Below are 25,312 nucleotides of genomic sequence, written 5' to 3' on the forward strand. Positions count from 1 at the left end.
AGCACTGGACTAGGGGTGAATAGACAGATCCAAGTATGCCACATTTTAACCACTTGATTTGGAGACTCACTTAAATTCTCTTAACTTGAGTGTTTTAATTCTCGTAGCTTGAATTACCTCCTCTATAAAATGAAAATAACAACAAATGTCCTTTCTACATCCAGGGTCACTGTGAGGCACTACTAATGGAATGAGGTGTGTGAAAACATTTTGTGAATTAAAAAGCACTGTACAAGTTACGTGCTGATTCCTTCTAGTAAATCTTCATGGAACAAGTAAATTTGGAAACCCATCACTGAATGTATAAAAAGGGCATTCGGTTAGTAGTACAGAGCCTACAGGTAAAAATAAATATATACTGATTAGTATGAGGAAGAGAATAAGATGAAAACTATTTTCTTCTGATTCTGTCTCGGATCAAAAATTATATACCTGATTTCAGTGTGCTTTTCACAGCTACCACTTTATGACCTTTGTAATTAACTTCCTAAATATTCATATTAAAATGGACTGCTATAAAAATAATAGGTTCAGAAAATTATAATATGTAATTACCATATGTGGCAAGAATAAAGAACAAAACATTTCTCTCCATCTCAAGAAGTTCTGCACATTCGATAGTTCAAATTCAATACATTCTCAGTCAGGTCATACAAACAGAATATCATTTAGAAGGTAATTAACTCTCTAGTTTCACCAAAGCCTGAAGAATACTACTATTTACCATGATGAAAGACAAAATACAACAAATGAGGTACAGGCAGGTGAAATGCAATATGGATTCCAATACAGAACCATGAAACAAGGTCACAGATATTAGCAAATATTTGTAATTATCATTATAAGAGAATTAATTAGCCCTGGCTGGTGTAGCTCAGTGGATTGAGCACAGGCCTGTGAAGCAAATGGTCGCCGGTTCGATTCCCAGTCAGGGCACATGCCTGCGTTGCAGGCCAAGTCCCCAGTAGGGGGACACATGAGAGGCAACCGCACATTGATGTTTCTCTTCTACTCTTTCTCCTTCCCTCCCCCTCTCTCTAAAAATAAATAAATATTTTTAAAAAGAAAATTAATTAAAATATTAAATTGACTAAAGAAAATTATGTAATACATGTTATAACAGTGTAACTTTAGTCTTTGTCTCACTTTTTAAACATTTTTACATTTATCTAAATATGTTTTTAAGATTTTATTTATTTACCTTAAGAGGTGAAGGGAAGGAGAGAGGGAGAGAAATATCAATGTATGGTTGCCTCTCATGAATCCCCTGCCGGGAACTGGCCTGCAACCCAAGCATGTGCCCTGACTGGGAATCGAACCGCGATCTTTTGGTTCACAGGCCCGCGCTCAATCCACTGAGCTACACCAGCCAGGGCTATCTAAATATTTTTGAAAATATTCATGCACCATCTGTTATAGATTTAGGATACTATAATTTCTGAATAGTTTTTCTATTATTCTATATAAACAGCCTTCAGATATATGAAGACATATCTGAAAGCAAATACACACTGGATTCTGCTCCGCAAGACTGCTCTCTCAGGAGACTGGGGAGACACGGAGTCGGAGTCCTTGCTGGGGTAGAAAGATGGAGTCACACTCTCTTCGCCCACCTACCCCCTTTGATCTCTCTGACTTCAGGGCCTCAGCAATAAGATCAGTAAAGCTGTTAGGGAAAAAGCAACTCAATATTTTTCAGACATTTTACCCAAGCATTTTTTCTTTTATTTAGCATTTTTTTATTTGATACCTATTGCTACATAACAAGTCACCCCCAAACTTAGTTTCTTAAAATAACAAACAATTATTTTTCATAGTTTCTGAGGGTCAGGCATGTACGTGTGGTTTCAGCTGGGTCTGTCCAGCTCCAGGTCGCACCTGAAGTTGCAATTAAGTGGTCAGCTCTTGTTATTTATGCTCATCCCAAATCCCAACGGGCACTGAAGGGTTAGCTTTTAAATTCACTCACAATGTCCACTCGGGCTGAAGATCCTCACCTGTTGTCAGACTGAGGGCCCCAGCACCTCAACAGGCCATGTGGGCATCTCCACGGGACTGCTCACAGCACGGCTAGGTGCTTCCCTTAGGAAAAGTGAGCCCACGGAGAGGGCAAGACAGAGCCCCAAAGGAGGTCGCAGTCTGTTTGTAACCTAATCTCAGAAATGACATCCCAGCACCCTCGCCATATTCTGTCTCACAGGAGCAAGTCACTACTAGGTCCAGCGCACACTCAAGGGGCTTAAATTGCATTTGCATGTCAGACTTAAGTCACTCAAGGAAACGCAGAGCAGTGACAGATGAATGTATCTTTCATGAGAGGAAATGAAATTAACATGTTCAGCGTGACTGACTCCTCTCATAAAATGCCTTTCATGAATCCAATTTTTCCCCCCCAAAGAAGCTAAGTTAGTCACTTTGAAAATGGTTTCTCATCAAATCTCCAAAGAGTACAGAGTGCCTAACACATGCCAGGCACTGGGCTTGAGGCTGACCGCACAGGGAGACGGCCTCGGCCTTCTAGAGGCTTTTCGTTTTGAACTGTGTTGTTTATTTCCAGGTCTTTGAAAATATTTTTTTTAATTTCTTAGTTATTTGAGATTAACTAAGTTTGGTTTGGTTGAAATAAGGAACAACACCCCACTAGATGAGTATGCACTTACACATGTCCTTCCAAAAAGTTTTGTGGACCTTAGACTCCCTAAACAAATAGGAAGAGACTCAGTTTACAGTTACACAGAGTAACATTAGGTTGCCTGTCCTAGGCCACAAAGGCAAAGGCAGATGATAAAATAAAAGAATCCAGGTTACCGGAGAAACTACCATGTTCGCCAGGGACCATGGCATTTCTCTGTGCTCAGCAAGCCAGTTTAGAATAATCGTTGATTTCACAAACCTACTTATGTAATTCGTTCTTTCTCTTTAACCTGTTAATTGCTTGGTTGACTGGACAAAATCACTGTGCTCTGTAATTCTATTAATATTAATCCCTTGAGCTTTGTCCTGCCCTTGTCCTTGGCATAAAGCTTTGAACCATTTCACCATCCAGTTGTCCCACACCCCCTCTTTGCATTCCGAACACACTGTGCTTAACCCTAAATCTTTGAGCCCATTTTCAAAAACCCACATCAGATGTGTTTTTCCTCTTCGAATTTCTTGTTCTTTAATGGGCGTGGTTTTGAGTAAGTCCTTCTTAGCTGACGACAGCACCCTTCCATCTGAAGGACTTTGAGCTTCATCTCCACGCACCGAGCCAAACCACTTCAGCCATTCACATTAGGATGTCCACCATCTCCTGAAGGCGGTGTGTCCCTGTCTGAAATGAGATAATGGAAGAGTCTGCAAACAGAGTGGAAGTCGAGGAGGCAAGAGACCTGGGTCCTAAGTCAGAGTTCGTTCTTCAAAGTAATTTAAGGAGAATTACAGTAACAGGTGCTGATAGCCCACCTACACACAAGTGAATTCAGTTATGTTCGTATCATAGGATGAAGCGAAGGTTTCAAAGCAAACGATGAAAGAGTACTGCTCCATTGATAATGCTATTTATTCAACATTCCCATGGTGATAAAAAATCCTCGTAAAAGATGCATTTCTGATGTGTGTTAGCATATCTGCCCAAGCCTCTGATATATCAGGTGTAATTTATATGAATAAGTAAGCATAGTAAGCATTATGACACCAGGAACTCTCAAAAACTTAAAATGTAAAACATTTCTGAAGAAAGAAGTATAAAACAAACACAGTTGCTCTCCCAACTGAGTTACAGAAACACGACTGGAACCACGGGTTAGTACCGTGAAATCTAAATGTGCTGTAGCAGTGAGTGGTCACGGGAGCGAAATTGCTGTCGCTGACATCAGGCAATCTGGGACCTGCAGGGAGACTAGATGCGTTCGTGGCTTCTACTGCAGTTAGCAACACGCTGCAGAAAAGCAAAACTGGGCCTCCGGAGGGAATCTGCAAAAGGTTGTAGACAGATGTTGTGAATCTCAGAGTCCAAGAGGAGTGTATTTAGGTCAAGGAATAAGGTTGAACAAGGAGAGAAAGAGCAGAAACAGAATTTGTTGTGTGACCCCTAGAAGCCATTTCCACAGAAAATTGTCTTGATACGTGCTTTCGAAAAGAGAAATGAGACTAGCTCTGAACGACACTTAAACTAACATAAAAAATCTGAATCTAAATGAAACTACACTGAAAATGTCTCAGTATTTGAGAATTCTATAGCATGGTCTATAGAAAAATAAATTATTTTAATACAGAATTCGAGGTACCAGACAACAGTATGGTTTTCTTATATGAGGCTTGTTTTCTATCAGTCACTCAGTTAAATTAAACTTTCTTAGAAAAGTCATTTCAATTCTTCTACATAGCCTTTCTCTTTCTAATATTCAGATTAAAGTATAAAATTGATGTATTCAATAAGAACTTAAACCACACTGAAGTTACTGGGATTTCTTTTTTCATATATGTATACATAATTATATTTATTTAGTATATATTTTATATAATATATGCCAATCTTATCTCTAGTTTATTTATTTATATTTATTATGTTTTATATCTTTTTCCATATATACATGTAAAATCAAAATTATATTTGATTCTTCAATAAGAACAAGAAAGACAAGAAAAGTAGAATCCTATGTCAACTCAGCCTGTATCCTAGGTGTAATCTTGCTATTCCTGTATTTTCTTCCACCTTCAACATTAAAATGGCTACATGAAAATTCACCAGTTTTGCTAAGTTTTTAAAAAATGCACGCTGATATGACAGCTGTCACAACACAATCTAACAAAATTGTTTCAAGTGAAGTTAAAGACGACTAAGGGCTACTAGTGCCATCTTATGGGAAAAGGCCAATTTTTTGGCCTACCCAATATGTCTACACATGTATGCTACATTCCCACTTCTGTGTTTGGAGCCCTGGAATTCAGGAAGATAAAGAATCATTTAATATATCATTAAAATATAAAATGATGGCAAAAATAATAATCAAGAAGGGCTGCTTACGTCTCTTTTTTACAATGAGTTTAATAACTTAGTTTTTACTTGGAATTTTTCTAAAAGAGTGGCAACCAAAAATGCATCAAATCATATGAACATGTTTAAAGTATGAAATATTTGTAATTTAGATATAAAGCTAAGGACCACAAAATCTTTGAACATTTAAGAGAAAATGAATTTAGCCCTGGTGGTGTAGCTCAATGGAATGAGTGCTGGCCTGTGAACTTAAGTGTTGTCAGTTCAATTCCCGGTGGTCAGGGCACATCCCTGGGTTGAGGGCTAGGTCACCATTTGGGGATGGGCAAGAGGCAACCAACAGATGTATCTCTCACACATTCATGTTTCTCTCCCTCTCTTTCTCCCTCCCTTCCCCTCTCTCTAAAAATAAATGAATGAAATCTTTTTTTAAAAGAAAGAAAATAGCCCTGGCTGGTGTGGCTTAGTGGATTGAGTGCTAGCCTGCGAACCAAAAGGTTGCTGGTTTGGTTCCCAGTTAGGGCACATGACTGGGTTGTGGGCCAGATCCCAGTAGGGTGTGCAGGAGGCAACCACGCATTGATATATCAATGCCTGTCTTTCTCCCTCCTTTTCCCTCTCTAAAAAAAATAAGAAGAAGAAATAAATTATTTTTACAAAAAGAGAAAAAATGAATTTAAAAAAACTATTCCCATTAAACACCAGAGCTGAGTTTGTCCTACTTACATTGCACACCCCCTTTCATGGTCCTTGTTTGCATCTTCTGTTCATCTAGTTTACAAAATAGTTTCTTTTCTTTGGTAATAAGAAGAAAGCCCAAAATAAAAACCAGAGCTGAGCGGGTGCTGCATCACCCCATCTGGTGGGCAGGGTGGGTTGTGGACAAAAACTCTGTGTCTCCGAAACAGTGAGTTGTGCACTCGCTCATTTTCCTGCTGAATTTGTCTTGGGCATAAGGATGTTCAGAAGGTTCCGATACACTCTTCTTAGTCTAACTCTTGGACTGACATTCACAGAGAATTTTTCTTGCCACGTAATACATTAAAGGAGACATTTTAATTTAATTGGCACAATCAATCCATAAGCAAGTGGTTAAATGCATCTTTGCTCTAAGTTCACCTTTGGCACCGTTGAGATAGCTAAAGAGAATAAAGATGACCTTTGCTTTTCTATTGTTTAACATATGACTAAACAAAAAGTACAAAACACAAATTATGACAAACACATGGTACTTATTCTAAATATGCCCCATACTAAGTGTTTTAATGGGATTAATATATTAATCCCATTAAATTCTCCTACCACGCGAGGAAGTAGAATGCATTACCTCCATTTTACTGATGGGGAAAGTGGAGCACAGACAATTTACATAACTTCCCTCCCCAAGGTTACACGGCTAATAAATTGCAGAGCCAAAATACAAACCTAGGCATTCTGGTTTCCCAGTCTACGCTCTACCAATATGTCCAGTATTATACGAATTCACAGAAATTCATTAATTTATAAATAATAATGGCTGAAGAGGTTGCAGAAGGCTTCATGGAGAAGGTGGGATAGACTTGGAACTTGGCAAATGAAGATACCATGGCCAAGCCAGGAGCCAGGGTTTCTGGCAAGAAGATGAACCAGGAGTGTGGAGCATCGGTGGGGAAGAGAGAAGCCATCCTGGCCAGAGCGAGTGGGAATAAGGAGAATACAGATGAGATCATTAGGACAAGGAAGATAATGGGACTCCAGACTGAGTCAAAACTGAGTTCCTAATGGTAAAGTTAAAATTGGGTTAAAAGACATCATGTAGAAAATGAATCTGATTATGTCCCAACAGAAACAAAGCTTCTCAGTGGTGTACAGGTGTCTAAATGCTTGTCTCACTAGTGGCAGATTTGAGCAGGGAGATACCGACTCAGGGGTGTAGATCAAAGTTGATTTTTAGGCAGCACCGGCGAATGGTATCCAGAAGGCCAGAGTTTCCAGTGCTGACTGACAGTCCATTCTCGCTTTGTTCTCCGTCTTTGTGATCTGTCTACTAGAGATGTACATCAAACTGGCACTCAGCTGAAAGGTGGTTAGAGCCAGGAGGGCCGCCGGGAGGAAGAGCAGACTGAAGGGAATTTTCTCAGTGCCACCTCCTCCTTGGAAGATCTCTTGGAAGATCCTTAAAGGAAACTAATCAGGGAAGTGAGGGAGAGGAAATGGAAACACTGTCATTCCCCATGGGGAAATGTGATACTAAGGATGAGCTGGCCAAAAACAGAGTGACACTGGAGAAATCAGGGTGTCTGAATTATGTCACCAGCAAAGTTAAGAAAGTGGGTGAAGTAGGCTAGCTCAGGAACATGGCAACTTACTGGAAGAAGCACAGGGAGAAATTTTATAACCTCTTAATCTTTCCAGCTCCTTACAGTGTTCCAGAAAAGAGAAAATGTGCTTGATGAGAATGATTTATTGAGCAATTATCTCCTTCCACCCTCAGCCCTCTGGAACTGGACAGCAGACAAGTCTGGTGAGTTATAATTGTGCAGTCGGCGGAACAGCTTCCTCACAAGGCGGCCCATCTTTCCCATCCGTCCTGAGGCAGCTCTGCCTTCTTCAGTTTCTGTTTCTTTCATGTTCCCTGCTCCGTTCCTTTCTCTGGCCCGGCTCATTCCCCACTGATTAGGATTGCTTACTGGCACTTGTCACTCTATCATTGTTTCTAACCCCTGGATTTTTATGCAAATCCTCCCTCCTTTTTCTTATCCTCTCTCCTTCCTTCGTGCTGGTCCTTCTCTGGACTGTGCTGCCTGAGCAAACGTGACCTTTACGTGCTGCTGCATCCTCCCTCGCTCCTTCTCCAGCCATGTTATCTTGGTTTCCCCATTTGCCAATACACTGCAAGAGAGATTTTCTCTCCTCCACTAGCAGGACTCTTTGCTCCCCAGCATCCCAAGTCTCCTCTTACTCCTGTCCTTGTGACTGCTGTGGTCACCACAGACAATCATGAGACAGAAGATCTGAGGGAAAATTGTGCCTCGGGTAAAGTAATTTTTCAGATTCTATGTGGGTAGCCTGAGAGTGCTGAAAAGTCCTTTTCAACTGAACATCCTTTGGTCCCCAGTGTGGTAAACTGGTCTCCTTTCTCCTCTGTTGTGGATAACTGGCAACCTTCAGGCATGGGAGTGAGGGTCTGGCATGCAAGCACACTGGAGCAGACAATTACATGCAGAATGCCAACAGATCACAGAGCGGTGAGTCACATTTTCCAGAGTTCTTCCAGCAGGAAATATGTATCAGTATCTTAGAGCAATTTTGGCACCGTGTTTATTTTTGAAGCTTTGTTCCAGAGCTACTGGACACCTGATTATTCCAGTGCTTTCTGCATTACAAAGCCAAAGAGAAAACAAGTTTGGGCCCTGCTCCGCTGGCTCAGTAGATTGGAGCGTTGTCCCATACACCAAAGCGGTTTTGGGCTAGATCCCCGGCTAGGGGACCTACCTAGGTTTTAGTTGTATCCTCAGTCAGGGTGCATTGGGGAGGCAACCAATCAACAGATCGATGTTTCTCTCTCACATCAATGACTGTCTGTCTCTTTCTCCCTTTCTCATCAATAATCAGATCCTTAGCTGAAGATTTAAAAAAAAAAGTTTGGGGCTGAGTGTTTTCACTGACTTGGTGGAAAACAGCTTTCAACTCATTTCACTCAAGACTGTAAATTGAACTCAAATTGAGGTCTCTTGGGGACGGGGGAAGACAGGTCCTTTACTCAGTACGTTAAAGAAAGCATTTTTATTTCTATCAAACACCCATAAAAGGACGAATCGTGCAACAGCTGGAAGAGCACTGCAAATATCAGGGCTACCAGGAGTCACCCAGAAACCTTTAAAGTAATTTAAAGTGCTGATGGAACAAGTAACACTGGGCTTCCGCCGACGCAGCGCCCCCTAACCGCGGAGCCTCACTCGCACCCGTCCTTGCCTAACGAAGTCGGTGCGGCTGTTCCTAGTTGATCCGCCCAGGCAGTTAGTTGCCTGTGGTCTGATTGATTGGGAATGGCGCTGGTGATTTTCTTTTAAAGTATCCACAAAACACTAAAAGCATGCGACTCTCTGCTGAAATTACTCTTCTATGGGAAAAAAAAAGGAAAACTACTTTTTAGAAATTATTTACAAAGAATAAATGGATCAAGACAATATCGCGCTTCGAGATCCAAATGCGTCAGAGATAAGTGGAGATCCCAGAACTATGAATTCTTCAGCTCTCTGCAATGTAACCAAAGCAGCCCCAAGAAGCTTTAGTTGATTAGAAATCGGATTTCTTAAGTATTATCTATCCTAAATTTACAGTGTGAGTAGACAGCTACCTTAGACGTGAGGTTATGAAAGTAAAATTCAAAGGTCTAAAAATAAATAAAGGAGAAGCAACATACTTTAAATCATTAACAAATGATCATCACTACACATGCACAGAGAGATACGAAAACAGCTGAAGAAGCAGGGACACAATTAAACAGCAGTGACGACTTACGGCTACATACTCGAAGACATGGCAGAAGTCTCAGTACACCAAAAGGAAAATCTTGTTTGCTCAAATTATTTGTTTCCTCCGTCTAATGAATGCAATTCTAATGTACAAGCGATAACACTGACATTTCTTTGAAATGTTGATTCAGTTTAATTATGAAAATCACCAAGGTATTTTCTAGCTGCCGCATCACTCCCTGTACTAGGATTAATCACATCAACATCATTCATTTAATCTTCAAAGAGGAAGCAGTTGTCCACAAAAGCCTTCAAATAGCTTCATTAGTGCAATTTTTCAGTCTCGAACACTTAGCTGGCAGCTTATGATTGAGAGTAAGGTCATTATATTCATCTATTTCCTAATCTAATTTTTAATGTTTCTGCATTTACTGTAGAAATGTGTAAGTATGAAGTTTTCCCTTCTCTTTGCCTGGCAATCAGTCCAAAACAAGAAGCACATATGGACTGTGATTAACAAAATATTTGTTCTCTTTGGTGGCAATTCATGAAATATACAGGGTCATAACTGATGTATTTCCCTTTTGGGGTTTGTTCAACGTGAAAAGAACTGGACCTAAAAACTGTCTTTTCTTGTCTCTGTAGGAGACAAAGAAATATTTGGAGCATGAGAAACATCCCCTCCGTTTAGGAACTAGAATTAAAACAGTGGTATTTGCAACACTGCAAATATAAAATATATTTGGTGTTTTAAAATGCAAGATGGATTTGATATTTGAAAACAGAAATGGTCAACCTCTCTTATGTTTCTTCACTAAGGCCACGTTCAGCACCCTTCCCTTCGTTAACGGTGTTAATACTCCCTTCCAATATTGACAATTAGTAAGTATCAAAGTCCTATAAAATACAACTGGAATGGAGTTGATGCCCTGGTTAAATCTCAGTATGAACCATTAAAAATCATTTAGTAGCACCCTCAGAAACACATAGAACAGGGCCCGGCACAACAGGGTGTGGTGGTGGTAGACTCATTTATAATTACTGTACCTATGCTGAAGTGTTATAAACTATGTCCGAAAGTAAAATTTGCTGAGCGTCAGTACCAAGACGTAAAACTTGCTAGCTGGTGCTTTAAACTTTGCATCTGATGAAGGAATGATTTAGTTGACTTTTGACTGGTCCACTTGCAGAAATCATTGCTTTGCAACACTCAGTGACTGCGCAAAGGGGACAGAACGGGTAAATCAGGCAAAGGCATTCTCACGTTCATGTCTGGTGACCATAAAATGCCAAATCTGAAAGACAAGATCTGACCATGACAGGGCAGGTAATGGGTATGCTGAGGGTTTAGGCAAAGGACCGGGGCTTTTGGTCATAGCAACAGTCCATAACCAATTGCATTTATATAAAGCAAGTTTACAAATTTTGTTTCCACAAATTATATAAAGACAATTACAACATATAAAACACAAGGTTTTTTAAAGTTGCTTTAAAACAAACTGTAATGAGTTTTTGTGGGGCTGAATTCTAATTGATACAACGTAATTTTAACATAAAATATAAAGATGACAATAACCCCAGCTAGAAGAGGTCAGTATTGCCATTTGTCCAGCTCCATGTGAAATCAGCAGGGTAAATGAGACTATACTGAAGAGGAGCCAGAAACTGCATTATTTACATAGGTGTTCAATATGGTAATGAGGGGAGGGGACTTTGTGCATACTCTAATTCATGTATTCATGAACTTTTACTATCTGCTTTATGTAATATGATGTTAGACATTCTGAAAAATATAAAGACACCAATAGATTATCTTCTCTTGAGAAGCCTGCACTACAGCAGAAGGCAGGGGCATAAGCATGCCTTTACAATAAAGGGCAATGTGAGGTAAATGACAAAGGAAAGGAGGAAGGAACATGCCCAGGATTTGACCGGTAGGTTTCCTTCCTGCCCAGGGCACCAGGATGGCTTCACACCATGACAACACCCAGGCATCGGAGGATGGGTGAGGTGTTGAAAGGTAAATGTTGGTAAAGAGAGGATTAAATTTTTACAATTTAAAATATTTTATCCATTATTCCCAATATTTAATGTATTTTGTGTCCCCTGCCGAGAATGGTAGAAGTTCTTTTATTTCCAGAAGTGCCAAAATAATTTTTGTAATAATAAACAAATAAATTGAGGAAGACTCAATGCTCGTTCCAGTTAGCATTTTTGGAATTAAGCCTAAATACCCCGTTGATGGTTCATTTCAGGCATTTAATACAAAGTGAAAATAAAAATTTTAAAAAACAATAAACCCGAGCGAGTGTAAACATATTCTGAAAAAAAGAAGTCTACTTTTCAAATAACAAAATAAGTTTATTTCTATTCATGTAAAATCTGGCTGGAAAAAAATGGTCATAAATTGCAGAAAGTGTTGAAAACTATGAATCATGTAATTTAGTGACTTTCATATATGTATATGTATATATACATATAAATGGGTATGTGTGCATATATATGTGTGTGTATGTGTATATGTATTATTGCACATATATTAATATTTTTTCCAATGCCTGCCTGGGATGGAAGGTGGAAATTTGGTAGTGGCTAAAAGTGAATCTCAGCAAAACACCTGTAGTAATATAAATATTCAAATAGTATTTAATAAAGGGTAGAAAACAAAACAAATCATTCATACAGCGTACTGAATTCATCTAATTCACAAACACTTCCGATCCGCCTCTGGTTTCAATTATCTTACAGAACCTGTCAGGCAGTACTAGATAATATTGGGAAATCAACAAACTAAATCAGTCCCAGGAATAATGAATGTGTATTGCTGTTTGCAAGCATATAAGGGAGATATACAGGTGCCTTGAGGAAATGGGAAGAATTCAGGAAACAAAAATGATCGTGTGCAAACTAATGCCTAACCTGGGTCCTATTCTGAGTGCCTGGCTGTGTCCCACTAAATGCAACCATATGCAGTGGCTCTTTTAACTGTGACTGAGCAGCCTCCCTCACAGAACTCCAAGGAGCTTAGAATCACCTTTCTGACCATCTTTCCTGTCTCCTATATATCCTCATAAAATATTTACTGTTCTTCTGAATGACCACTCTGATTATCCTCACACTCCTTTCAGATTCCCTGATGATGTCATGGAAATGTTAAACCCATTATGCTAAGTTAGGACCTCCATCTGCAGTGACCTCTTGGCACAAGCTTCGAGGACAGCATGATATTTTACATAAAAGTTAGTCTTCATTCAAATCCTCCAGGTCTGATCCTGAAAAAAGACTGACAGCTCAATCAACCCTAATAAATACTTAACAAGGTCCATGGAAAAAAATAATAGTACCATCCCCCCCAAAGAAAATCCATTACACATTCACAATTGAGCCATAAACCGTCTATTAAGTGTACAATTATTTTATTACATTTTTATTGAAAAACAAGCATCTATCCTAATTTACAAGTTTAACCCAAAGGTGGTACATGACATTCATTTTCATTAAGCTATTAGGGAAGTGAGAAGTGATGGCGGCCAGCTCTAATTATCTTTAATGTAGTGTTTCAAATTGATCATGCATAATGCAATTACAGATCATAATTAAATTAATTTGTATTGATTTAAGATTTTATAAGTTGTTCATAAATGCAGTGCAGTGCATCTATTTCCACAAGCTAACATTAATATTTTTAAAGTACCAAAGCCCTTTCTCCTTCTTACTCCTTTTATTCTCATTTAAAAGTTCACAAACTTGTAACTACTTTATGCAGATGAAGGTGAATTTCAAACCCCTATAGGTGGATGTTTTCAGTATTTAAATAAGATTTCTCCAAGAAATTATGTCTAATGCATTTGGATATTTATGGTCATCTAAGTTTAAAAATCTCTGTACCTCTGAAACACCCAGTCCTCCTCCAGCTCCTATCCCACCAGCCACAACTGCCATCCTGACTACCTAGCACAGTCCTTGCACAGAACGCCAGCTTGCAGCTAAGTGACTGACTCCAGAAAACCAAAGGAAAGCCATGTGAACGCAGAAGTCCTTCCCTCAACACAATGGGGGCGGGAGCTGGGGAAGAAGATGAATCTTGAAGCCAAGAAAGGACCCAAGCAAACTGCTGGGAAACAAAGCCCAGGGAGTCGGATTTCCCTAGACACTTCCCATCTCTCCTCATCTGCATTAATGGAATAAGGAATACGGTTCCCCCAGAAATCCCCACCTCTGAAGGCAAAGTGGAGAATCAGCCAGTAGCAAGTCCAGGGAGTCCAGGATGCCTCCTCCCCCTGCTTCTCTGGAGAACTGAAGGCAAAGGTAGGAGGAGAGGAATGAGACAAGAGAACAGGTGGAGTAACGACTTCGAAAGCCCCACCAGTATGTTTCTGCAACAGAAACAATATTGGTCAAACTTGCCAATTCAGTCTAACTGCCTTTATCACATGGTAAAGAATTGTCCCTCCACCTCTTCCTACTTGAACTGGAAATCCAGCCAGACCCACGGCATAAACCACGAAGAGACATAATCCGGTCCTTCCACCTCCACAGGCCTTGGAACTAGAAGTAACGTCGTGTGGATGGCTGTTCCCACACAGAAAGGTGGGCCTAGAGTTGAGGTTTTATGTTGTTTTTTTCCCCCCAGTCTTTCTCTAAATGTATTAAATGCCTTAAGGTGCTATGAGGAGGAGGTGCAATAATCCGATTTGGAAGAACCAGTTTGGAAATGGAAATGAAATGTTAATGCGAAAGGCTTAGAAATTAATGTTTGGGGTAGAGCTTCCCAGATTCGGCAGCCTTCCCGTGGGATTGGTCAGTCACAGGTGCTTTAGGGGTTGCAGGTCCACAGCAAGTTGGGGCAGGAACTCCGCCTCCTCCTCTCGCGCCTCTGCAGCGCTTGAAGTCTGCTGCTCACTAGCGACCCCTCCAGGTCTCAGGGGGCCAACGAGCTGACGCAGAAGCTCACGCTTGACTCACCAGGGAGAGGGGAGCTTCTTTCAGAAGGTCGCCCCGGGACGTCCCATCACCAAGCGGGGAAAGCCGCTCCCCAGGTCTGCGCTGCCTAGACCCAAGGATCAGTGCCCTGCTCAGGCATCAAGCTCGCGGGTGGCCCCGGCAGTGGACTGCGGAGACGGCGGAGAGAGCACCCCTTTCACTACTACCCTAAAAAAGCCGAAGTTTCCGGCATCCGAGCATAAACTGGGCAGGAGACTAAAATCACACGAACACCAAACTTAGGTGGAATGGACGCGGGGCTCCCAGGGAGTGAAACCCAGCTCAGAGGGCAGAGACAGCGGGGACTCAGGGACCCTCCCCTTTTATTGGCCACCTTGGGCTTAACATCTATCGGATATGAAGTCGAACCACCGAGACAGTTTCAGATACGAATAACCTTAACACTTTTTTTTACATATTCCCCAGTTATCAAATAGCGGGCGCGCGGGCGCGCACTAGCACACATACGCGCGCGCGCGCGCACGGGCCCTCCAGCAAGAAAGCAAAAGCAAAAACTAAGCGAGGAGTTGGCTTGCCTTGACCGCCAGGGCCTGCTCCTCCCGCAGCCAAGGCGCTACCCGTCTACACCCACGCACCCAGCCTACCGACAGGGACCGCATCCACAGGACATACCTTGCAGGAAAAAGCAAGTGCGTTCAGTTGTTTAGGTCTCTGAGGCCTCAGTTAGCCCAGTCACACCACCAGCGGACAGAATTAGCTCTCCAGCCTTGACTTCTGACAACGTCTTTTTAAGCATTTGCCACAACCTATGAGGATCCTTGTCGTGTCTCCTTCTCCCCACCACTAAACAGAGCAACTCTCACATGGACCCTTCCCTTGGCCAAAGATTTCAGAAAGATTCCTGAGTTGCGAAAGGATATCCACACCCAACGGTACAAGAAGTGTAGGACAAAGAGTTTCAAGTAATCTCCAAACACACTGTTACAGTAGAGAATAAAACGAATTCCCTCCAACATAACACATTATTTCCCTTAATCATCTAATACTCAGGATGATGATATGCATTTCCTTGGACTTGAGTTACAGTTTGGCAGTTAGACTCAGCACTGCAGTCCTAAGACTGAAGTGCCAGCCATGATTTCTCTTGTGTGTGTTTTTCCTGGGACCCAGATAAAAAGTACTGCCCACTAGGAACTAGAATACTGTGTGTGTTGGGGGAGGGGGGGGAGCCCATCCATGAAGGAAGTCTTTTAAGGTTTTTTTTTAAAGAGTGGTTTTAATAAAGCATTACAATTGAGGCTAAATTTAAGTGTTTGTTTCAAAAGAGGGAGTTTGGTATTTTGTGAGTTGTCTGTCTGTCTGTCTGTCTCTCTCTCTCTCTCTTTTAAATTCGTGACTAGCAGTTCAGGTTGTTAAGTTTCCAAGCAGGAATCAGCTTAAAATGCATGGATTCTATTATACGTCCAATTTAATCACAAGGTATTTAAAATAGACATTTCCATCTAAAATCCAATCAGAAATCAACACAGTTCCTCCAGGCATTAGATGAGCATCTCCATTTTGCATTTGTAAACTGGGAGAAATAAATGTGGCTTGTGGATACCAAGAGGTCAAGTACGGCTGCTCAAATATTTTTCTTACAAAATGACGGATTTATTAGACAAATAAGTAGCCCGGCTGATGCAAAACCCCCAGTGATTGAATTTTGACGTTAAGTCAACAACAACTCGAACTGCATCAGTGCTTCACGATTTAGTTATGATGGTAGAGATTACTGAACAAATAAGAGCCAGAAATGAATACAAATTTCCGAGGATCTGCCCCTGGCACCCTCGTCTTGACATTCTCTCCATATGCTCTCCCTTTTCAGACTGTATTATAATTAAAGGACTTGCCTATGCCTGGCAATTGGAAGAGAACTTTCAAATAATTAGGCATATTTTCCTCTTTAAAAAAATAGGACAGGCTCAGGGAGAAAGCCAATTGAGTTTCATTATAAATTCCTTCGTGGCCTGAAAGTCATCCACTCTTACAAGGGAAGGAGCACGCAGTGGGTGTTTAGTTTAGTTTTTTAAAGATCTTACTTTCATTAAGAGTCTTTGGTAACCTCTTCTCCTATCTTTCTTCTCCCTTTTCCTTTAAAACACCTCTTTTGAAAAGATTAGAGGACTTTGACCAACTTAGGATCCCATGGTGGGAGAGGGGATGTGGACCCATTGCTGAATAATTAAATAGCCCATAGAATTTCAGGAGTATTTAGGTTTCACTTTCCCTGGATCACAAACTCCCCTCCTCCCCACTGCCAGGAGCCCCCAACCTTCTGTGGAGCTGGCCGTGGTGCTGAAAATCCTGCTTGAATCTTGTGAAAAGAGGGCATCACTTGTGGAGGCTTTTTGCTTCTCATGAAAAGGGGCTTACATGATCGAGATTACATTTAAGCATAAAGCAGTTCGTTTTTCACATTTCCATGGATAAAGGGGCTAATCTGCTTCTAGAGTGCCTTTATTTATTCTATGTGTGACTTCCTTACTGTGGTGGAATGGTGACTCAATGTACATTTAAGTCTTGTTGAGTGAGCCATGAAATCATTGCTTCCACCTTTTTCTCTTATCCGCGATTTTCGGCTATAATTTAGTTCCTCCCCTAATCTATGGAAATGTTTATTTTGCTATATCTGATTTTAAGTCTTAAGCTGATCAAAGGCTTCAGACAATTTATCTTTGTAGCTAGAGATTTGCTTTCTGGGTAACCAGGCACAGGCCCCTAGAGGCAATAAAATGGTACTAGATTTTATTTTATCCCAGGTTTTATTTAAGTGTAGTAATAATTGAACTCTGTAAAATAAGTTGCCCATCGGGGCTTCTCACCCCCTTTCTCATATTCCCCTCTCATGTTTGTATATACCCATAATTTCTATAGATGTTTTCAGCATGCTGGTTTTTAAATCATTTATTGTATTAGTTGTTTTCCTTCTGAAATACAAAATTGCTAATGCTAAAATAAGCAGTAGAATTCATAGGTAGAAAGAGATGTTTCATAATCAGTTTGCCACTCCCCAGAATTAAATAATAAGTTGTGCAACTGGAGTCCTTCTACCAAGGAGGGGGGTGTATTTCTCTACTTTTCTTCCTTTTTAGATAATGAATAGTACTTTCAGTCCAACAATGCCTCTGTTTACAGTTTGCCTAGATTTGTTTCTGGATTTATATTTCAATGTGCTCTTTAGGATGCAAAATTCCTGTCAAATTAAAGAGTGTTCATGTCTTGCCCGCTTCCAGCAAATCACTTGCAACACCTAATAAATCCAGCTGGGGTTCTTTCCATAGCCCGATGCTGCTGAAATCATTATTGTCCTGCCTTGCTTCATGTCAGAGGCCTCTTCGCCTCATCTGTCATGAAACCAATTTCACTTTATTTACATCCATTTGCTAGTTTAATTACTGTGCTGATGAATTGCCTGAAGGAATTAAGTTACGAGTCTTTGGAAACCCAAAGCGACAGATATATGGGCTACCTTTTAACTACAGGGGAAGAAATGCAGGCTAGTGCGGCATGCACCAAAATTTAAATATAATAAGTGTTTCTCTCTACCCACCTACTCTTGAAATTCAGGATGACCCTATCCTTATGCATTCATCACCTCCTGGACAAAATATAGTACTTCGGGACCCCTCATATTTACAGATTGGCTGCTGTTCTCTACGGCACAATTCTTCATTTTCAAAAAGCATTTTGTGTTACTAAAAGAGTGACAGATGATTTTCTAACCAAATCAAGTAATCTAATGCACTGGTGTTTGTAATTACAGGTACCTACCAATATTAACCTTTCCTCATAACTGAGAACTTCTATGTAAACACAAATAGATGTGTTTGTGAAAGTAAAGAATATTTAATAGATACAATCTAACATACAGTACAAAATACTCCACTTCTTTACTATAAATAATGTAACAGAAGTCAGTTATATAATTTTTGTCACTGAGCACAGTTTCACAATTATCTTCTTTAATGTATTTTTAAATCACAAATAAGAACATTCTGCTGCCTCTCTTGTTTACAAGCCCAGCACAATAGAGCACTGTGAATCTATGTTAATGACAGAAGGTTTGTGATGTGGTTGAATAAACTACATCATATGTGCTCTCATATGTAAGTAGTCAATCATCTGCATATATGTTTTTAAGCCTAATGTCAATAAATTTTCAATCATCCCTGTATCCTACAAATGAACTACTGTGATGTAAGCCTATTAATCATGACACTATTAAAATCACACCTACTAATCATGACATTAAAAATATCATGTTCAAATTTCCTAAACGTTGTTAGTTCTAGACTTTGAGACTGATCATTGATAACCAGAAGTTACATTTTTACGTGGTTCATCATTACTGACTACCAATTAAAATGACAATAAACCTGAGTTCACACTGGTTTCATCTTTTCTCTGTCCTCAGGTAGCACCAGCGTGAAACAAATGCAACTTTTAAATCTAAGTGCTACATATTTTCCTTTCATGGTTGTTTCTGAGAGTTTCTGTTATTTGAAAATCAGCACTTTCATTTGATTTTCCTAAAATGGTGAGTTTAAGGCACATGACAAATAGATTGAACATTTCAAGAAAGAATCTAAATCTTTTCCCCCCATGTGTCCAAGGCATGAACCAGGCATGTGCACAGACCAAAAGCCAGTCTGGGATAAACAAGGAGTTACTTTTTCCCTGGCTGATATGAGCCAAGCACCACCAAGCCAGGTGCAACTGTACCCAGATCAGGGACATAAATCTTTTTTTATAGACTTAATGTACTTATTTATACCATGTTGAGCACATAATTACTCCTAAGGTTGTGCAAACTTTCTAAACTATTATCTAATGGAATATTTTTTTACACATTCAGGAAAGAGCAATAAATACTTCTAAACAAAACAGAAATCAGAAATATAGATTTTTAAAAATGTTTTCTAATACCCTTTCCTCCTAAAAGAATTAAATACTTTTTCACCCTGTGGACTCTGCAATTTCATTCATAAAACCAAGGTTAAAGAAAGGGACAAAAATGTAAACAGTTTACATTTACCATCAGAAGAACTGAAGGCGCTGAGAACTCTACTGTCAACGTAGCTCTATATTAATAAATTATATTTTCATTACAAATCCTCCAGGTGCCTCCCTCCACACCCTCCTTGCATCCTCTAAAAACACATGTGCCCCACCCCCACTACTTTTAATAAAACTCATGTACAAAACAACCTTCCTTACAACAAGGATTTTTTTCCCTTGTATCAAAGAGTCTTGCTTATAAAAGTTTTACAATAAAGGAGCCCCAAACAGGAACCTCCAGGTAAAATTTCCTTCTATTTTAATAGAACCAGACATTATTTCAATTCTTTAGCAGACACTTATGAACAGTCTTTAACTTGATAGAAGAGAAATCTGTATTGGTTGAGTCTTTTTAGCTATTTTTATTCACTTATTGAATAAATAAATGAGAATGATGGGGGTTTCAAATGCTTTTTCTTTCTTTCTCTCTCTCCCCCATTGCTCTCATTCTCCCCCCTTTCTAAGACCCTCTTCTCCCTCTCCAGCTCTTTTTGATTAATAGATCCATGTGGCTAACGGCCTGACATATGGTGTGCGAAGCAGCTTGAGATAGTACCTTAGGCATCCCCTACGGCCATTAACATATTAGGGGCTTCTGTGCAGTCAGACGGCCAGACCTCATCGAGAGCAGGGTGTTTTCAGCACCCCAGCGCTGTTTGATGGAGGGTTTCAATAATGCACCCGTCTTCCATTTTAAGGGAGCTGCTTCTGGTGCTGAAACGCTGCGACAGAACTGGAACGAAGTTGAGAGAGACTCAGCTCCCTTCACTAGCAACATTAAAACAATGTGCTTACATCTGTTTGTGTGTGGAGGTGCAGCCTCAAGCTCACACACACACACACACACACACACACGCCAGCTCCTGAGTATTATCAGTAAACAACTAAAGTCAGCTGCCTGGATTTATTTTGTTTAAAATTTTATTTTGTTTAAAGTCCTCTTTATACGGGGAATACTAACAGTACAATACAGTACAGTTACTGATAGAGATCATTCAAAAGCAAAAACAAAGTACAACATTACATTTAAGAAAGAAACTGCTCTGAATCATGTAGCCTGTTTTTCCCTCGTGGACAAAATTAAGTGCATTTTTACCTCTGTAGCCTCGAAATAAGAAAAAGAGGAAGAAAATAATGAGAAGTTTAACTTTAAAAGATTTTATCATATTCTAGATACATTGGCAGATGAAATCCCTGGAGAGTTTTCTGGTTTTGAACTACAAAACCTGAAAGTTTCCAAACAAATAAAACTCTTGACAACAACTCAGAAAAGTGAGGAAAGCCTTTCGTGTGTACACACACGCATGTGTGTGTATGCATAAACTTTGGCGGGGGAGATGATAATTTAAAATCAAAGCAGACATCCCACTTGAAGCTTATTAATTCATTTTAACGTCGTGACTGAAGCTGGAAACTCACTTTTCCCAGCGTTCTTCTCCTTCCAGCCTCCTGCTGATAAACCACTGTATCCCCTTTTGAACTATACTCTGGCTGTTTGCTTGGCAAATAAATGATGTTCCGCCCTATTAAACCTTTTAGGCAGTTTCATCTTCCGGATTTCTCAAATACAGAACTAATAAGGAGGTGCTTTGATGCTGTTTTACTTTCAAACTATAGCCTCGAGGCGTTAAAACGCGCAAAAGGTAAGCGGGAAAAGTAAATTGCCACGAGCAAGGCGCACCCTCCCTTTCAAAATCGCTCCGACCCTCTGCAGCGCACTGCGTGGCAGCCGAAAATCGCCTGTTCCTGTGCAGAACTGCATCCCGTTGGCAGCCTCTGGGGTTCTGAACCGGTGCCACGTTACCAGGGGGATGAAGAGAGAGGAGGCACTTTTAAGTTTAAAAGCCCTGGGATCCCTTGGGGGCGGGTAAAGACCGGAGGTCTAGAGAAGGCGAAGCTTCCCAAAAGTTGATTCTAGGCAAACAAGCATCAGATAGAATGTGAGGATTAAGAAATGGCAACTTGTTTAAGCAGCCAATAATAAAACTTCTGCATAAGGCGTGGCGGCGGTGCGGTACAGATGCTCCCCAATTGAGAGCTGATTTCAAACCTCTGGCTCAGGTTACACTTTCGGAGGGACGACCCTGGCGCTGCGCGCAATCCTGCGGTGCACACGCTGGATCTCTCCTCCCCGCAGCCCTTCTCCGCTCCCCGTCTGCCCCTCCACACACACATACCCTTAGTTGAACATAAGCAAATGAAACCACTGAAACGTCTGCTTTCCTTAAAACTGGGATAAGAGAGTCTCCCGCTCATAGGCGTCAAATTTCCTCTCTAGGTACATTTTCAGAAGAAATGCAAAACCCCGGGAGATACCTCTGCCCAGCATCATATGGATCCTACCTGCTTTAAAAAAAATAAACGCCTGTGTTTACATTGCTAACTCATAAAACACATTTTAAGTATGATAGTTGCGCTCCAGTCTCAGCCTCAGAGCTCCTTGTCACGTTCTACTTCTCTCTCTTTCCCTTTCATCACAACGCTTTGGGAAAGTCGCATAAGTGATCAAAATTAACATAAATCATTATTAGTTATTAGGATTTGCTCTAAATTACACTGAATATCGCACCAGCCCCATCTGCCGCCCCTGCTCTCGCAGCAATAGATTGCAGATAAAATAAATGTCCTTACCCCATTAGAAGGTTCCTGTCCCTGTAGCCAAAAGCCAAACAAAAGCAATAAATACCGGGCTTTTCCTCTCCACTATTCAGCTGTGACTCTTTTCATCAGCTCTTCCTCTAGAAAAACTCGATAGCTGCCTGAAAATATTGCATTTTATATCACCAAAGGGCGATTAATATTGCATTAACTGTATTTAACATTTTTAAGCGCGAGTAATCTACAATGAGTTTGTTTCTATTATTAAGTACAGGGGATATCAGAACCACTGCAAGCCACTTAACATATCTGTATGATCATATTATTTGTCTCACACTTTGCATTTTTAAAAATATATATATAATGTTAGAGGGTAGCGCGCCACGTTTGAAGTGGCAGCAGCCCCGCTAATGGTCTGCTTAAACTATTCTGACACTGACTGGAGACAGCCAGGTCCCTGCCTTCATTAAATGTTTATTGTCAACACTGGAGGAGGGGGGATGGGGAGGGGGAACTGGTGTAAGTGAATTTCCGCGGCTGGAAATTGTCAACACTTTGTTTAATTCTGTTCCTCGCGCACAAAAGTTTGTTTGCGTTACGCTGCACTGAAGCCAGTAGTCAGAGCTACCAAACTTTTGTTTGCAATTCATTTTACACACTCAGTGCAAGGAATCTGCTTCTCTTCCTCCCCCATCCCCGCCTTTCCCACTTTTCTTTCCAAGCTCTTTTTCAGCTTCCTTTCCTCTCTTCTCTCAGCTGGAGAGAAGTGACTTCCGGGGGCCTTCCGGCCGGGAGCGACGGATAGACGCGGGTGCTTTCCGCCCCACCACCCCTGGGTGTGCTGGAGCTGGATGCTGGTCTCAGTGCTTGTGCGTTACCAGCTTCTCTCTGACCAAGATACCCCATCTGCGTTTTGCGATCCAGGATTCTATTGAATTTTGAGGGACGAAAGCCCTGTGATCACCCTCCCCCCGCCTGGGGTATAAATCCTTGCTTGATAAATTCCAATCCACAGCATGGCTTTGGTGGCGTGCACCTTAACCGCAAGACTATTATTGCTACAAATTTCTTTTTAAAAATGTAAACCACTTTCGAAAGTTTTGTGGTGTTTAAGGTGTCTGTTGATTCGGGCAAACTGCCGGGAGAGGAGTATTTTCAACCTCTCTGCGACATTAGTCCCTGCACGCTTCTCTCAGGACATGCTCATAGGCACTCACAGAGTGGGAGGTGACCTCCGCGAGCGCCTAATTAGCAGCTGCGGAACCCAGGCTCACCTCTTGGAGGGGACTCGGCGCACACAAGGCGCATGTGCGGGCTCGGCGCGCTCCCTGCTCTCCGTGCGCGCCCCAGCCGCCCAGCGCCCGGCAGGTCCGCGCTCCACTGGCCACACCTGCGCACGCGCGGGAAGCCGGACCGGGGCGCGTGGACCAGCAAAGGTCGTTGGAGGCCCCGCGGAGTCCTGGCTGAGCCCACAGCCGGGTGGCTGCCTCGCGGGTGGTGAGGAGCTGCCTCCTGGAGCAGCCGAAGCCTCCTAACCCGGAGCTTCTGGGCGACAGCGGAGGGGCGCAAAGCGAGCACAGCAACGCCGCTTGGCCGTGATTCAGGCTCTTGGGGCTTTGGGATTCCCCGAGTGGACGGCCCCGAGTGAGTGGGGGTTCCCGTGTCCAAACGAGCGCCCTGCGTGGGTCGGAGGAGGGCGGGTCTCCTCCTGGCTGCAAATTCTGACCCAATCAGCTCTGCCTGTGGTTTGAAACGGCACCCGCCAACCCACCCGCCCCCAAGCACTCAGACTCGCTGGGGAGACTAGCGACCTACAGACGGCAGCGGCAGCAGGGCAAGCAGCAGACCCACGAGGCTGCCTCCGAAATAACTCCCGGAGTCCGAGCACGGCTGGGCCGCTCGAGTTGCGAGACCCTTCCGGGCCAGCATCCAGCCTTGTAGGTGCCCCAGATTTCGGGGAGGTGGAAAGAGAGGGCGCCAGCCCCCCAATCACGGAGACTTGGAAACAATTAGTAAACTTTTTAATTAGTTTCTTGTTATCATTCATTTTATTAATTTCCAGAAGTCTCAGGCCATGAATTATTCAAAGGGCAAGCCAACCTGAGCCGTGTGGCCGCGCGCCTCGCCTCTCGTTCCAGGCCCGCCCCAGGCCGAGCCTCCCGCCCGCGGCCCCGGAGGGTGGGAACCAGCCGCCGCCAGCGGTGGTGGCGCAAAGGTTTGATCAAATATTAAATAACGTAATTATTGCGACAAGGCTTATCTTGCAGGTGGAAATAATCCCCCGCCCACACACACACACACACACACAGCCCGTGAGAATTCGAATTTGAATGCGATTTTTTTAAAAATCAATTAAGCGCGCGGTCTCCTCTGAAACCGCTCAGACTTACTTGGGTGGCTGTCACCGAGCGGGTGAGACCACGGCGGCGATAACACGGATAAGCAGAACCATACGAGATGCTCGTGGTCGTCACCTTTATCATCCCGCTGGCTACCAAGGCCAGTTTGAACGGGGGTGGGAGAGTGCTTTGCGCCAGGGTCAGAAGTCGCGTGTCCAACCCATGGCCTGGACTATGAAAGCCCATTCACGTGAGAGCTGGAGCAGAGACGCTTCGCGCCGGGTTGGCGGGGGAGGCTGGGGCCAAGGGGGGGTGCTGGTCAAGACAGTCCCGGGGCTCAGGGCGACCGGCCCTGTCCAGGCGTGGGCACTTGCAGGAACAGGACCAAAGTACTTTTCACAAGAAAGTAAAAATCGATACAATCACGGCAGTGGGTGCCTACGGTTTATTTACGAGAGTGTAATCGAAATTGAGAGGACTTTCAGAACATGCATGAGACAAAAATCTATTCAGAAGTTCGCTGATGTGTGTCGAGGACACCATTCCTTAGACACACAGGAAGAGCAGGACCCGGAGTGAGGACTGGGGAGAGGAGAAAATTTAAAACGAATGGCGGGCACAAACGTGGCAGGAGTCTTTCAAGTGTCTTATCTTTCTTTTGGCTTTCCTACTCTAGCACCGCCTGGGTTTCCTGAGAAGCTGAAATGCAGACGGAAAATAATTCTCCCACTTTCTCCAATTTATTTTGAGATTGTTGTTTAAAATAACCGGGGGCACACATCGCAGCATTTCCACCCACTGCCTGGTGCTGCGAATCCGCTTAGAGTGTAATTCCACTCTTCAGCACCTGAAAACTTCGAAAGCCTGACTACCGCTGCGTGGCCAGCCTTCAC

General features: G+C 42.1%; 1 non-coding gene across 1 annotated transcript; it reads right to left on the minus strand.

The window, feature by feature from the left end:
• Positions 1-19,024: 19,024 nt before the first annotated feature.
• LOC118996136 (small nucleolar RNA SNORA48) lies at positions 19,025-19,160 on the minus strand. Its single transcript, XR_005068429.1, has one exon. It is a non-coding gene; the product is annotated as a small nucleolar RNA SNORA48 (small nucleolar RNA).
• Positions 19,161-25,312: the final 6,152 nt, after the last annotated feature.

The sequence above is a fragment of the Sturnira hondurensis genome, unplaced genomic scaffold, assembly GCF_014824575.4.
Source record: "Sturnira hondurensis isolate 20B ecotype Veracruz unplaced genomic scaffold, ASM1482457v3 Scaffold0010812, whole genome shotgun sequence".
Lineage (NCBI taxonomy): Eukaryota > Metazoa > Chordata > Mammalia > Chiroptera > Phyllostomidae > Sturnira > Sturnira hondurensis.